This window comes from Manis javanica, chromosome 11 (assembly GCF_040802235.1).
Source record: "Manis javanica isolate MJ-LG chromosome 11, MJ_LKY, whole genome shotgun sequence".
Classification (NCBI taxonomy): Eukaryota; Metazoa; Chordata; class Mammalia; order Pholidota; family Manidae; genus Manis; species Manis javanica.
Genome location: NC_133166.1, coordinates 61,377,571 through 61,390,375, shown reverse-complemented (window position 1 = coordinate 61,390,375; position 12,805 = coordinate 61,377,571). Strand labels below are relative to the sequence as shown.

The 12,805-nt window shown below is 36.5% G+C and overlaps 1 long non-coding RNA gene across 1 annotated transcript in view; it reads right to left on the bottom strand.

Moving 5' to 3' along the window:
- Nucleotides 1-1,375: 1,375 nt before the first annotated feature.
- Nucleotides 1,376-12,805, bottom strand: part of LOC140844282 (uncharacterized) — a 56,865-nt gene continuing 45,435 nt past the window's right edge. The window contains exon 4 of the long non-coding RNA XR_012122429.1: nucleotides 1,376-1,736. This is a non-coding gene — a long non-coding RNA (uncharacterized lncRNA). The remainder of the gene's footprint in view (nucleotides 1,737-12,805) is intronic.

Below are 12,805 nucleotides of genomic sequence, written 5' to 3'. Positions count from 1 at the left end.
TGACTTTCTGTCACATTCATAAATAAGTGAAAATTTTCTTGGTATAAATTTCTTCAATCTCAACTTTTCTTTCCTCAAAACTCTGTAGAACAAAGTATTTTTTAAATAATGTGCCTCTAGGAAAAAAGTGTTAACACAAAATAATGTATTTTATGATCAAATAAGCTAGGAAGTTAAATAGATTATTATTTATTTGGTTTTGTTTTATTCAGGGTCAGCAAGTTTTCCTATAAAGGGCCAGATATTAAATATTTTCAGCTCTGCAGGCTATGCAGTCACTATCAAAGCTACTTAAATATATGGTAGTGTGAAAACATTCACAGACAGTGTATGAGTGAATGAGTGTGACTGTGTTTCAATAAAGGTTTATTTATAAAAACAGGCAGAGGGCCATATTTGGCTTGTAAATCACAGTTTGCAGAACCCCGATTTTAACTCCTGTGTTTGCAGATTATTCAGTCTGTTGCCATACATTATTACTCTTAAGGTGGCTCAGAGAGGCCACATTTTACTCCTTCCTGGCTTCCAGCATCATTTTTTTACAGGGTATCTCATGAAAATAATGTATACTTCCCTTTTACTCTGGTTCAACATTGAGGAGAAATCTAAAGCTGATTCTCTTTAATTCTTTAAAAACCCTTCCCCCTCCTTTTTCTTTTACTTTTTTTTTTGTATTTAGTAAAAAAGAAAGTCATCTGCATAGATACTTGAGAAGTAATTATAAATTTATAATGTTTTCAATATATGCATTAGGTAAGACACGACTATGTGTCATAAAAAAATTAACTGCTGCTATCTCTGACTCAGTAACAGTCTCTCAGTGGTGTGGCACAAACCACATTAGAGAAAATATGCAATGTCCTGTTTACACTGTTAAAAAACCACCAGTGATCAGTAGGCATTGACAAGGGGTCCTGCTCTATGTAGTCATTCTGGGACTAAGGGTTTTCCAGCAACAACAAAGGTCATCCAAGGTCAGCTAGCCAGAAGATAGGGGAAGAAAAGACTCAGGAGGGAGATTTTAGGTTTAAAGGCCAAGGCTGGAAGTGGTGCAAATCGCTTCCTCCAAAATTCCATTTGAGAAAAGGAAGTCCCCTGGCCACACCTAGGCATGTGGATGGCAAATAGTGTTTCTGCATGTGAACAAGTTTTGATGAAAAGATAGCAAATCCCCATAATATTATGCCCAAGATACAAACCTCTTTTTATACATCATACCTGGAATACTCTGAGTCCTTTTTTGTACATACAGACCTTTTCTAAACTCAGTAATTTTTTTTTATTTTATATTTTTTATTATGATTCTGTTACCATGTGTTAATTTCTAGTGCTGCATAATAAGTAAGTGCAAACTTAATGGTTCAATCAACACACATTTATTTTCTCACATTTTCTGTCCGTCGGGAGCCCAGGCAGAACTAAACTTTGTTCTCTGCTCAGAGTTCCACAAGTCTGCAGTCAAGGGGTTGCTAAGCTCTGTTATCGACTAGAGGCTGAGCTGGAAAGGAATCTGCTCCACTGCTTACTCAGGTTGTTGTAAAGTCCATTTCCTTATGTCTTCAGTATTGAGGGACCCAGGTTCTTGCTGACAGTTGGCTAGACGCTGCCCTCAATGAGGAGAGGTCATCCACAGTTCCTAAAGGTGACCCGCAGGCTTCCTCAACATGGCTGCTGAATTAATCAAGCCAAAAGAAGAATCTCTAGATAGCATCTGCTAGCAAGGAGTCATGTACATCCTGTAATGTAATCATAGGAGTAACATTCCATTACTTTCATATTCTGTCATTTAGAAATGTCACAATCCTGTCCATGTAATCGGGGCGAGGTGATGACACAGGGTGTGAAGGACAGGGGCTACAACCATGAGGATCACCCTCAGTGCTGATGCGTCTTGCTATTCAGACTTACTTGCAAATACTGTGAATGCATCAGGCTTCTGTGGGGTTATGTCTTTCATCTTATTTTTTTCTGATCCATTTTATCCAAATAAGAGGATCTTCTGGGTCCCATCTTAACCCATTTAGAAAATTTAACCTAGTGCTTTATGCACATGCTGCTGATTCGGTCTTTGCCCTGAGGTTGTGGCTTATTTTCCCATTGTTAACTCCAAACATTTTTTTCAGTTGTAATTTGTGTTCCTTAGTGATCAGAAATTATTGCATCTTTCTATCCCTCAAGTGCAAGAATTTCTGTATTACCTCTTTTTTTAAATAATTAAAATTTTTACCAAAATACTTGATCGCAAACCTCCTTATCTTTTCTGAGTCATGTCTTTCTTAGCACTGTATCAAGTGCACCTACTAACAATTAAGGCAAACTGGTAATACTCATTTTTGTTGTTCCTTTGCCTAAAGCAATGAGATATGTTTTCCTTCCAAATTATCTCAGACAATATTGACATCTAATATTTGGCCATTGCATAACATTCTTACTTGGAAAGAGAAAAGCATACAAGCCAACAAAAGTCATTTTTCCATTCTCCATTAACAGTTCCCTCACTGCTCAATACCTACCCTGAACCAATGTCACAGATTTGGGTGTTATTTATTTTTTTGACAGTCCCCTGTATCCAGGTACAAACATCTATTTAGTCACTTTTGCATTATTGACAAATGACCTCAAAATCTCAGGGGCTTAGAAGAAAAAAATGTGTTATCTTCATATTATAATATGTCAATTGAGGGTCAATGCTGAATCTGCTCCTATTCAGCTCATGCTCTTTGCCTATGCCAAAAGAATGTCATCCTCTATATTGTTGCTGCTCCTTCAGCAAGATCTTAATATAAGGAAAATCTTAGGAAGACAGCTGAATAGAAAAGAGCTGAGTCAACACAGCTTCCAGCTGACATGTAACATGTGCAAGAAATAAATCTTTATTGTTATAAACCACTGGGGTTTTGTGGCCATTTGTTGCTGTAACAAATCTTATGAATAGGTAGTCCCTTAATAGATGTACAGAGTAAGAAAGGAGCCTATGGGAAGCAGGAGAGTAGTCTGCAGTGAATGGAGGGAAGGCACACATCTGTTCAGAAATTAAGTGTCCATACAGTAGAAAAACAACTGTATGTGGATTTGTGTGTTTGTGTGTACATATGAACATGGGTGTATAGATAGAAAGAAGGATGGAAAGAAAGAGAGAAAGACACTAAGAAAGATAGATTGACTTGTTTTAGGGAAGCCCCTCTACTAGGAGCAGAATTGTGGGGGAAGACCAGTAAATCCAACTCTTTTTAGAGCTTCTTATGGCCCTCTGGGCTACACTGGCTCAGAAAAAAAATATTACATGTGTAGTTTAAAAACGTTCTTCTCAATCCATCCTCATTGGTTATGTTGTTATTAGAGATTTTCCCTCACACCATGCTTTATGGCCCTATTTTTCATTTATAGTCTGGTTGTTAGCTTTTGCCCTTCTTTATATCAATGCCCGTATTTTTAAGGAAACTTACTGGAAGGCATATCAAGAATTATTAGCATTCTTCAATATTAAGCTAGATTAATTCTTTCAATATTTTGGGGCTGTGTTTTTATATTTTTTAACAGTGTAAACAGGGCATTGCATATTTTCCTTAATGTGGTTTTGCTTACTTAGCATTAAGCTCTTGGAAATAAAGAGACACTAGTTCAGGGAGACTGTTGGTGTGTTTTGGGGCTATAAAGGCAAGGACTTATCTGGGGAGGACAGATCAGAGCCTTGGTTTTGTGACATCCCCCTCTGTCCCCGCCTCGTGCTCCGTTCATGGTAGGGAGGGACTCTATTTTCCCTTGGTCTTTCCTTCCACCTGGAGAGAGTATCATATTGTATGTCAGGGAAGACTTACAGCCTGTTGAATTCACCTGTTTGTTTTTTCTTCTTCTTCTGCAAGAGCTAACATGAGCTATAAAGAACACAAACTCATGAAAAGACATAACACTTTTTGTCAGTTGTGTCACGATGATTTAACACATTCATGTACAAGAAGACAGTAGTGTCTGCTAACCACGGTACAGCTTACAACGCTCAGCCTTTCCCACCCCCACCTTCCCAGAGAAATAACAGGAAACAAAGTCACTTTGTCATATTAAAATTCCAGCACAGCAGAGGACACATTAGCTCTGAAGCTAAGTCTCCCACAAAATCCAACACTGTCATTAGTTGATTTATAGAATTATTTCAGGGTCAAGCTCTTTTTCTGCAGGTTGGAGCCAAAAGTTGGACTATCCTTTTCCTAACTCATTTTTCCTGTCCAACTTGTTTATATTTACCACTCAGAACAAATGGCTATTTCAATATATGAAGAGGAAAAACACAAATAATTTTCTTTTCTGTTAGTGAGTGCCTAGAAAAACCACATATTCATTGGGGAAGTGTACTTACTGCCTTCTTCTATAAACAGAAGTGTACTTACTGCCTTCTTCTATAAACAGAAGTTTTTCTGGTAAACAGATGCATTCTAACTATTCCTATGGTAAGTGCTTGGGTAACTATTTCCCCCTGCATTGGTAGTGCAGGAATCATGTGAATGAGGATCTGGCGTTTAAGGAGAAAGAACTGTATGATGTCCCCAAAGTTGAAGGAATATCTTCTCTGCAGAAATCATTAGGTTTTTGTGCATAAGATTTTATAGTGACACATTTAAAATTAAATTTTGAAAATTTCTGATAAAAATAAATGGATTTTAGATATTTTTATTCCTTAATGTCCCCTGAAGTAAGGACAGGAGGTCAACTATTATTTATAAGACAAGCTGAAATTGGGAAATACACACAGATATTACATACTAATGATTAATAAGAGAAAGGAGAATGAGACATTGAAGAAACTATGCAGAAATTGACCAAGAATTTGATTTCTGAATTAATATTTTTAAAGCTTATAGTATTGAGTAGACCACATATTAAGTCATCTGTAAGTACTAAGTAAATATATATATATATATATAAATCTCTTCTGTGCCTCTGAGCTGAGTGTTTTAGAAAATTAAATCAAATAGCAAAATCTAATTGATGCTTGGAGCTTTCTTTTTGCCTACAATCCTGGCTGGTGATATCATTAGCACGTTGGAAAGAGTTTCTAATATTTTCCCCTTTTCACTTCATTCTTTCAGGTCCTATTGGTGATGATGAATCATTTGTGCATCTGTTTCTCTTTTGGAACCTCATTGCTTGCTGACACTGGTGCATTTTTTGCTGCCTTCTTTATCCAGTGGCATTAAGTGATGCCCTTGGTGTTAGCACAATTGCTTCAGTTTTGAAATACCAAAGAAGATAATGAGACCCCAAGAGTCGCTGATGGAGAGGAGAGTATATCGATAGGGTTTGTCTCTAGAGAGTCTCAGTAGTTAAAAAAAAAAACTGCTTAAATGTTCATTCCATAATGACCTGATTTCTCTGAGTTTAAACTGTGAACCAAGAGCAAGTTTGGTGCTTTTCAAGGTTTACAAAAGGCAGGGCATACATGTATAGTGAGCTAAACTAACTTGATCTCTATAAATGGAAATTGGCCAACAATGGGTGTCTGACAGGGCGACAAAACCACAGGAGAAGTGTGCCGTTTTGCCAGAGGAGAACAAACAGTTAAGATGCTGATGTGTAAACAGGTATCTAATCTGCCTGTGCATTCAGGAGCCTTTTTAAAACTTAAGACCCTTGCATGAATGGGTAGATACTCTGAATGGCTGTTGATCTGTCATATTACAATCTTCATTCAGAGCTTCCAATACTCAATTCTGAAGAATCATTGTTCCAACACATTAAAGGTGACAAATGTGCATTCTGATATTTGAAAATTTAGCCAGGCCCTTATTCCACACAGCTGTTTTTTGGGTACCTAGAAAATGTTCCTAGCATGCATCAACCTTCATCCATTATGTATGTATGAGACATGGTGGGTAGTTCCTAACTGGGATTAGTTCTGGGATACAGACTGACAGATTAAGGTATCAGCTCAGGAGGTGAGTATTGGAAGGGCATTTGAGGCAAATGTGGCCTAGGATCTGGGCAAGAGATAATGTGACTTGGTGCTTACATCTCACTTTTGTTCCTTCTGGTTATGTGGTTTTGGACAGCTGCTTAACCTCTCGGAGGAGGCTGTCTTTAAAGTGGTTATAATATATGTCATAACCCCCCTCTCAGGATTAGTCTCAGAAGCAAATACGATGATAATTAATGTGAAAGCAATTGAATTGCCAACCGTGAAGTAGTGTGTGTACAAATATTAGTCTTTATGATGCATTAAATTAGTCATTTATTGAATTTGTGTAAAGTGTCAGGTTTTGTAAAGCTGGAAATACAAGCCTGACTAAGACTCAATGTCTATTCTCAAAGATAAACACCTCATTACTAGTAAAATGGTCCCAAGTCAAAGCTAGTGCCAGAAACTTCATTTCAATGTATCATAAACAGTGAGAAGGATGATACAATATTTTTAATTACTGCTCTAAGATATTTATAGTTTCATAGAATAAATGCTTCTGGGGGTGACTACTTCTTCCTAAGGTATCCATGCCCCCACACTTTTCATTTCTATGTGCAGACCCTGCCAGTATAGAGAGCATTCCCATCACTGCTATATAGTGAGCAGAGACCAGCTTTTTGCTCATGTTCCTCTTCTAAAACAGCAAATATGACTGATGATACAGTTATCAGATCACATCTCTCCATTGCTCAAAACCTTTGTTGACTGCCCATTGTTTTTAGAAGGAAAGTCAATGTATTTCCTATGCCACATTTCAGGTTTTATCTCCAGCCTCTCTTCTCATGACCCCACGCCCCAGTCACACTGCTCCTCCCTTGCCCCCTCCTCCACATCAGGAACCCCTATATCCACAAAGTTCCTTCTTCACTTTGCTCAAGTCTCTTCAGAAGGCTCTTCCTCATAGGGGTCATGCCTGTCACAATATGTTCTCCTCTTTTATATTCCTATTCTACGATCAATTCCTGATATTTTATTATATCATAGTTTTTAAATTTTCCCTCCTCCATGCAGTGCCCTCTACTTGTAATTTGCTATTGCTGCATGTGGGGCCTGAGACTCCTAAAGGCCAAATACCTACTGCCTCTGCATAAGCAGTTCTGGAAAACATCTCCCCAAAAAGACTCTAACCTCATTATACTGGTTATGATGTTGTAATTGATGAAAAGTGAAGTGGATTTGAACAGGTTATGTCGTTTTCTAGATTGTTTAAGGACTAGGTATAAACTTCTGTGCTCATGGAACCTAAGCAGTTTTTATTTCAATGTTATCTTCTTTGTAGTCCATAGAAAGAATTTTTTCCCATAGCCAGTAGCACTCCAACAACTAAAAATCAGATGCTTAATTTATGTGTGCTTTCAAACTTTGCAACAGTCCAGGGCTATTAGTAAGATTATCTTGATTTTACAGATGAGGAAACTGAGATTCAGATATATCCAGCAACTTGTACAAGGCAAATTGTGGATCAAGGTTTGGAATCCATTGCTGTGTGACTCCAAAATTACTACTCTTTAAATTATGTCATACTTCTCCTCCCTTCCCTGACTTCAAAATCATCACATAGTTCTGACAACCTTCAAATAAGTTATTAGGGCTGCTAGGCCAAATGTTGGCACTAGCATATCCTATTTAAACACTGGAATTGAGCCACTTTGGACACTAATGGAACCAAGGTCTTTGTGTTTCAAATGACCCTGCATCAAAGAAACCTGGCTAGAAGAGGGAGATCATGCTTTGCTTCCACACTAAGTTTATGTTAAAATTTAATGGGGATGCATTGGTTAAGTGTTCACTTTGAAAATCTGTGTGCATGGCGGGCTCAATATCCCTCAGTCAATATTAATAAAAAGCACCAATAAACAATGCACTGTGTATTTGTATTGCTTGCTATTCCTAGATCTTAAGGCCTTTTCTAAAAATTCATCAGTCATATTTATCTCTTCTACACAGTAACAAGTATTTTGTTCATTTAATAAGTTGGTAAACCGAAGCATCTTGGAAACTGACAAGATTCACTGACGCACCTCTGTCTCCCTAAAGGAAAATCAGTACCTCTCAGTGAATGCTGACATTGCTCATGTAACACTGAGCAGAAGTCAGTTCCAGCAGGAGAGTGTTTTGTTCTTTATTCCGGTCTAAGATCCAAATTGTATAGGCAATAAACATGAAGAAAGACCATAGGTCACTTTAATTAACAACTACCTGCTATCCCAACAGAAAACAGACTTCAACTACAGCAGTCACAACAACAGAGGGCAGAACACAGAACTCCTTTGATGAATGCAAACCGGAATTATGTTTCTATTTAAGGTAAATTGAGGTCAGCACAAGTGATTAGTCAGATTACTAAAATTGCTTTCTCCAGTATGTCTGGTTTAGAGTAGAAAGGCTGAGAAAATATGCAATGGAAGGGGGCCCTCACACTGTGTAACGTGCATGAGTGATTCACAACCCATTGCTGTTAGTTACCATATTTCCTAGTTTAGAACCCTATTGATTGTAAGTAAGCAGCATCTCCAATTTAATAAGGACTTTGAGAGGAGAACATAAAAAAGGTCAGAGGAGCATTAGCTCTGAATGAAAATACTGGTCATTCTCAGCTTAGGAAATGTTTTTTAAAAATTTGTGCATCTTAAAATCAAGGCAACATTGTGTCAATACCTAATCAACACTTCTTGTTAAGGTCCTTAGTTGAACCTCTTGAAGAACCAGTAATTTTATCTTTAATTGTTCTAGGATTACAATACTCCTCTGAAGAGTCATTTCACTTTTGATGTACATATTAGCTTACAACTATTTATTTAGCATTTACTAAATGCCTGATACTGCACAAGCACCATTTAATTTACTTCCTATACCAACTCTATTTCATTAATTCTTTTATTTCCATTTTGCAAAATGGGAGATTGGGGCTTAGATAGAGCAAAGAATGTGGTGAGTATCATGTGGTCAGTAAGTGACATAACAAATATGTAAATCTAGATATGGGGATTCTGAAGTCCTCACCTGAATTTGTCATCAGTTAAAATTTCTTGGTTTTAAGAAAACTAAACTGGCTATGGCGAATATAAGCAGAAAGTGAATTACTGGAAAGATATGGGTATTAATGTAAGGGAAAGCTTCAAAACCAGAGAAGTTCTAGGCATCCAAGTGGCGGAAATTGTTGGATAGGGTCTTGGCATGAATCCACTCCAAACATTTCCAGTCGATTGGTGGCTCTTGACAATTTTCAGGCAAGGAGCACACAATTTTCCAACCTATGCACCTTCCCATGTCTTTTTGATGGACAGCACACTGTGCCTAATAGTCTTTCCAAACCGCATCTTGTACTGGTCTGCAAGACGTACCCAAAGAAACAGTATTTGCTACTGTAAGAACAGAAGAGGGGTGGTAGACAGTAAAAATCAAATATACATTAAAAAATTTTTGTTGGAAGGGATCTCTTTTAAAGACAACAGCACTATGTTTTGTCATGATCAGAGGATACTTAAAATTGAACAAAAACGATGTGCGAGTATTTTGATCCTAAGTCTTTATACCACATCAGTGTGCTGACCCTCATGCCACAGTCCTGGCACTCTTCTGCTCACTTGATGCCCTGGTTCTGCCTTCTTTGTGCTTGGGTCTAACAATGGGGCGACTACCTTAACAAAATACTCGAGCTGGCCTTTAGTTTCTCCTTTAATTCATTCATTATCCACTAATTACTAACTATCCAGTAGGTATTAAGCAAGGTACTTGGTTGTGAACACATTTAATCCCTATGCTTACGGAGTTTGTATTCTAAAGACATTGGATAAGAAAACCACAAGTTAATATAAAAATTTAAATTTACTCATTAAATTGAATACACCAGGTGACAGCTAAATTAATATCATAAGGGCATATCATTTTATCTTCATGTAGTTTGAATATTAGAATTTCTTTCCTTGAATCATAAATTTCCATTTCTTTAGTAGCCTGTTGATGTTAATTTTAACCTTTGGAGCAGATCATCTCTATTTTATATATATATATATATATATATATATATATATAAAATACATATATATCCCTTATCCAGATAAGGACCTGTAGGTTTTAAAGACAATTAACAAGCTATGGGTGCCTGCAGAGTCATATTTTATGAACACATGTATTTTTTAAGCAAGTGAAATAAAACAACAAATTTTTTCTGAACTAAACCATTGGCATTTAATTCATACCCAGTGCGTAAAATATATTACCACCCCTGTGAAACATTTTGTCAAGCTTTTGACTTAATTAGGTGACTGTTGAGGGCCCCTGAAATGCTAAATTCATTCATTCAGAAAGTCAGGATGTTGAGTCTGCTGACCTTTAAGACCTCCTAATGTTTCAGAATTCTTTGTTTCATTATCACTAAATAGAGTTACTTAGCAAACTGAATTCCAGTGAGACCACATATACCAGAAAATTCCTTAATCTAGTAAGCCAACCTAATAGAATGGAAAAGCTCTGTAAGCAAATAAATTAGTCCATTTACTCATTCAGCAAATATTTATTGAGACCTAACTGTCTTAGTTTCTCAGGACACAGAGCATGAATGGACTCACACATATTCCAAAAGAGGCTACTTCTGAAGGAGTGAAAACTATTCATTACCCAATATCCAAAAGCAAGGTAGCAGGAGAGATTTATATTTCACTAAGATGTGAATACCAGGTCTGGAGATGCTAGCTCTCTGTTAAAATGATCTTGATGAATGTTGCTAATTGTTTTATGGCTCTTATCTATTGGAGGTTGCCCAGTAAGTCTTCATAAAATGCCTTAGGAATGACATTCTCCTTTTCTTTTGTCCTTAAAAGAACACAATAAAATGAAAAGTTTAACTATATGTATTTTTAATATTTGTGACTTAAGACTAATAACTAGTTAGGTAAGAACATAAATGAAGTACTATAATTTACAACATAAGGAGAATTAGAAGTTCTAGTAAAGATGGCAACAGGTCTTCAGAAAAAAAATAATAGCAGAGTAGAAAAACTTTTCTTCTATATGAATGAGACCACTAGCTGTAGTCTCCAGTAGTTTTTGCAGTTTCTCTAATATAGTCTAAATATAATTTTCTTTTTCTTAGAGTGTAGGATGAAGATTTGTTCCCATGTGCAGTATTATTATCTCCTTGAAAAAATTATTATACATTTAACTTCTTAGTTGTACTAATTACATATTAGCTATGGTAATAATAAACAAGCTGCCCATACAATAAGAAGCATTATTTATCATTGGATATTGACTGTTGCTTATGTCAGTATCAGGACCAGGGATGGAATCCAGAGGTCCTCGAGTCTAGCCATTCTCTTCTTGTTAAATCATACTTGGCTCTGATGTGAATGTAAGATGTGGGGCAGATGTTGTCAAATATGCTTCAATGAGAGGGGATCATAAAGCTAAGTCATCTATCCTTCCAAATGTCAAGTAGCTAAATTGATATTCCCATCTGCTTAAAACCTTACTGGGAAGAAAGGAAAATGAGGAATGGAAATTCTAATTTTCTTTCAAAATGACTTCAGTGTGTTATCATGCCAGGGACATCTATTTTTGATGTTTCTAGTTTAGAAAAGAGGATGGATAACTTTAGTGGCTCTTTTCAATTTTATTTCTTTGAAATGCCAAATAATTATGTGCATTCTCTACACCCATGGTCAAAAGCAACAGGGTTGTTCTTTAAAGGAAAAAGTGATAAAATGTTAGGTTAAAAATGGCAACAAGTATGCTAGTGTTGTGAGTTCTTTACATATTTGCCCATCTTCTTTTTCATTATCACAGCTGAAGGTTCTTTTTCCTCTCCTCTGCACTCCCTACTGGCATGACCTCAATTTTCATCCCTGGGTGTGAGTTTTATACTCTATTAACCATTTACTCCAAGTTTATGCAGTAAATAGTGTAGAAATGTAGATGTGTCCAGTATTTTATGTTTACATATTTACCTTTTGCATTTTTTATATAATAATAAAATTCAAAATGTTTGGAAAGATTGAATGAATCAAGATTTGGTTTAATGCTTTATGAATAATTACCATTTGGAAGACTCTGAGGAAGAGTGATCCAGGCAAACCATGACAGAGACTGTCCTATTCAAGGGTTTGTAAGAATGGCAGAGACCAGTGCTCTGGGAGTTCTGTGGCTCAAGTCCATGTAGGCTTCTGTTTGAAGTTCAAACCTGCAGCATTATGACACCCTGTAAGACATCCATTCCCTAAAATCTAACACCATCTGATCACTTTTCAAGCACAGAAACTTCATATGTATTGACAAAACCCTTTACTAAATCAACTCTTCTCCATCATCTCTTTCCTCAGAATTGAAAATTTCAGGAATAAGAATACCTTTAGGTATGGAAGCATATCTGTAGGGGCAGTATACTCACTCATACCAAACACTGGCATCATTCTTAACAAACTTCCAATTTGAATCTTACCTCATTCCTCTCTCCGCTCTACAGACCAATTCTGAACATTCTACCTTCAAAATACACCAGAATTCAATCTCTTCTACAACCATGCCATTCCTGTAATCTACCCCCTTTAATAGAGTATAGTTCATTTAGAAGACAAGCTGAAGTCCCTACACTATAAAATACTGCAAATTGCTATGGAAAATAAGTAAACTAAATGAATTACGTTAATAATTGATTTCTGCATTGAATCAGCTGGGCCAGTCTGCCAAAGTGAGCTGATAACAATGGATTCACTGGCATGGTTGACTATGGTCGGTTATAAGAGTTTTATAAAAATTTTATTCACTGGAATGTATTTTTTCCCATGAGAATATATGTACAAATTACTTTCTTTTAAAAAGCTATATCTTATTAAATAGTATAGATATATTATG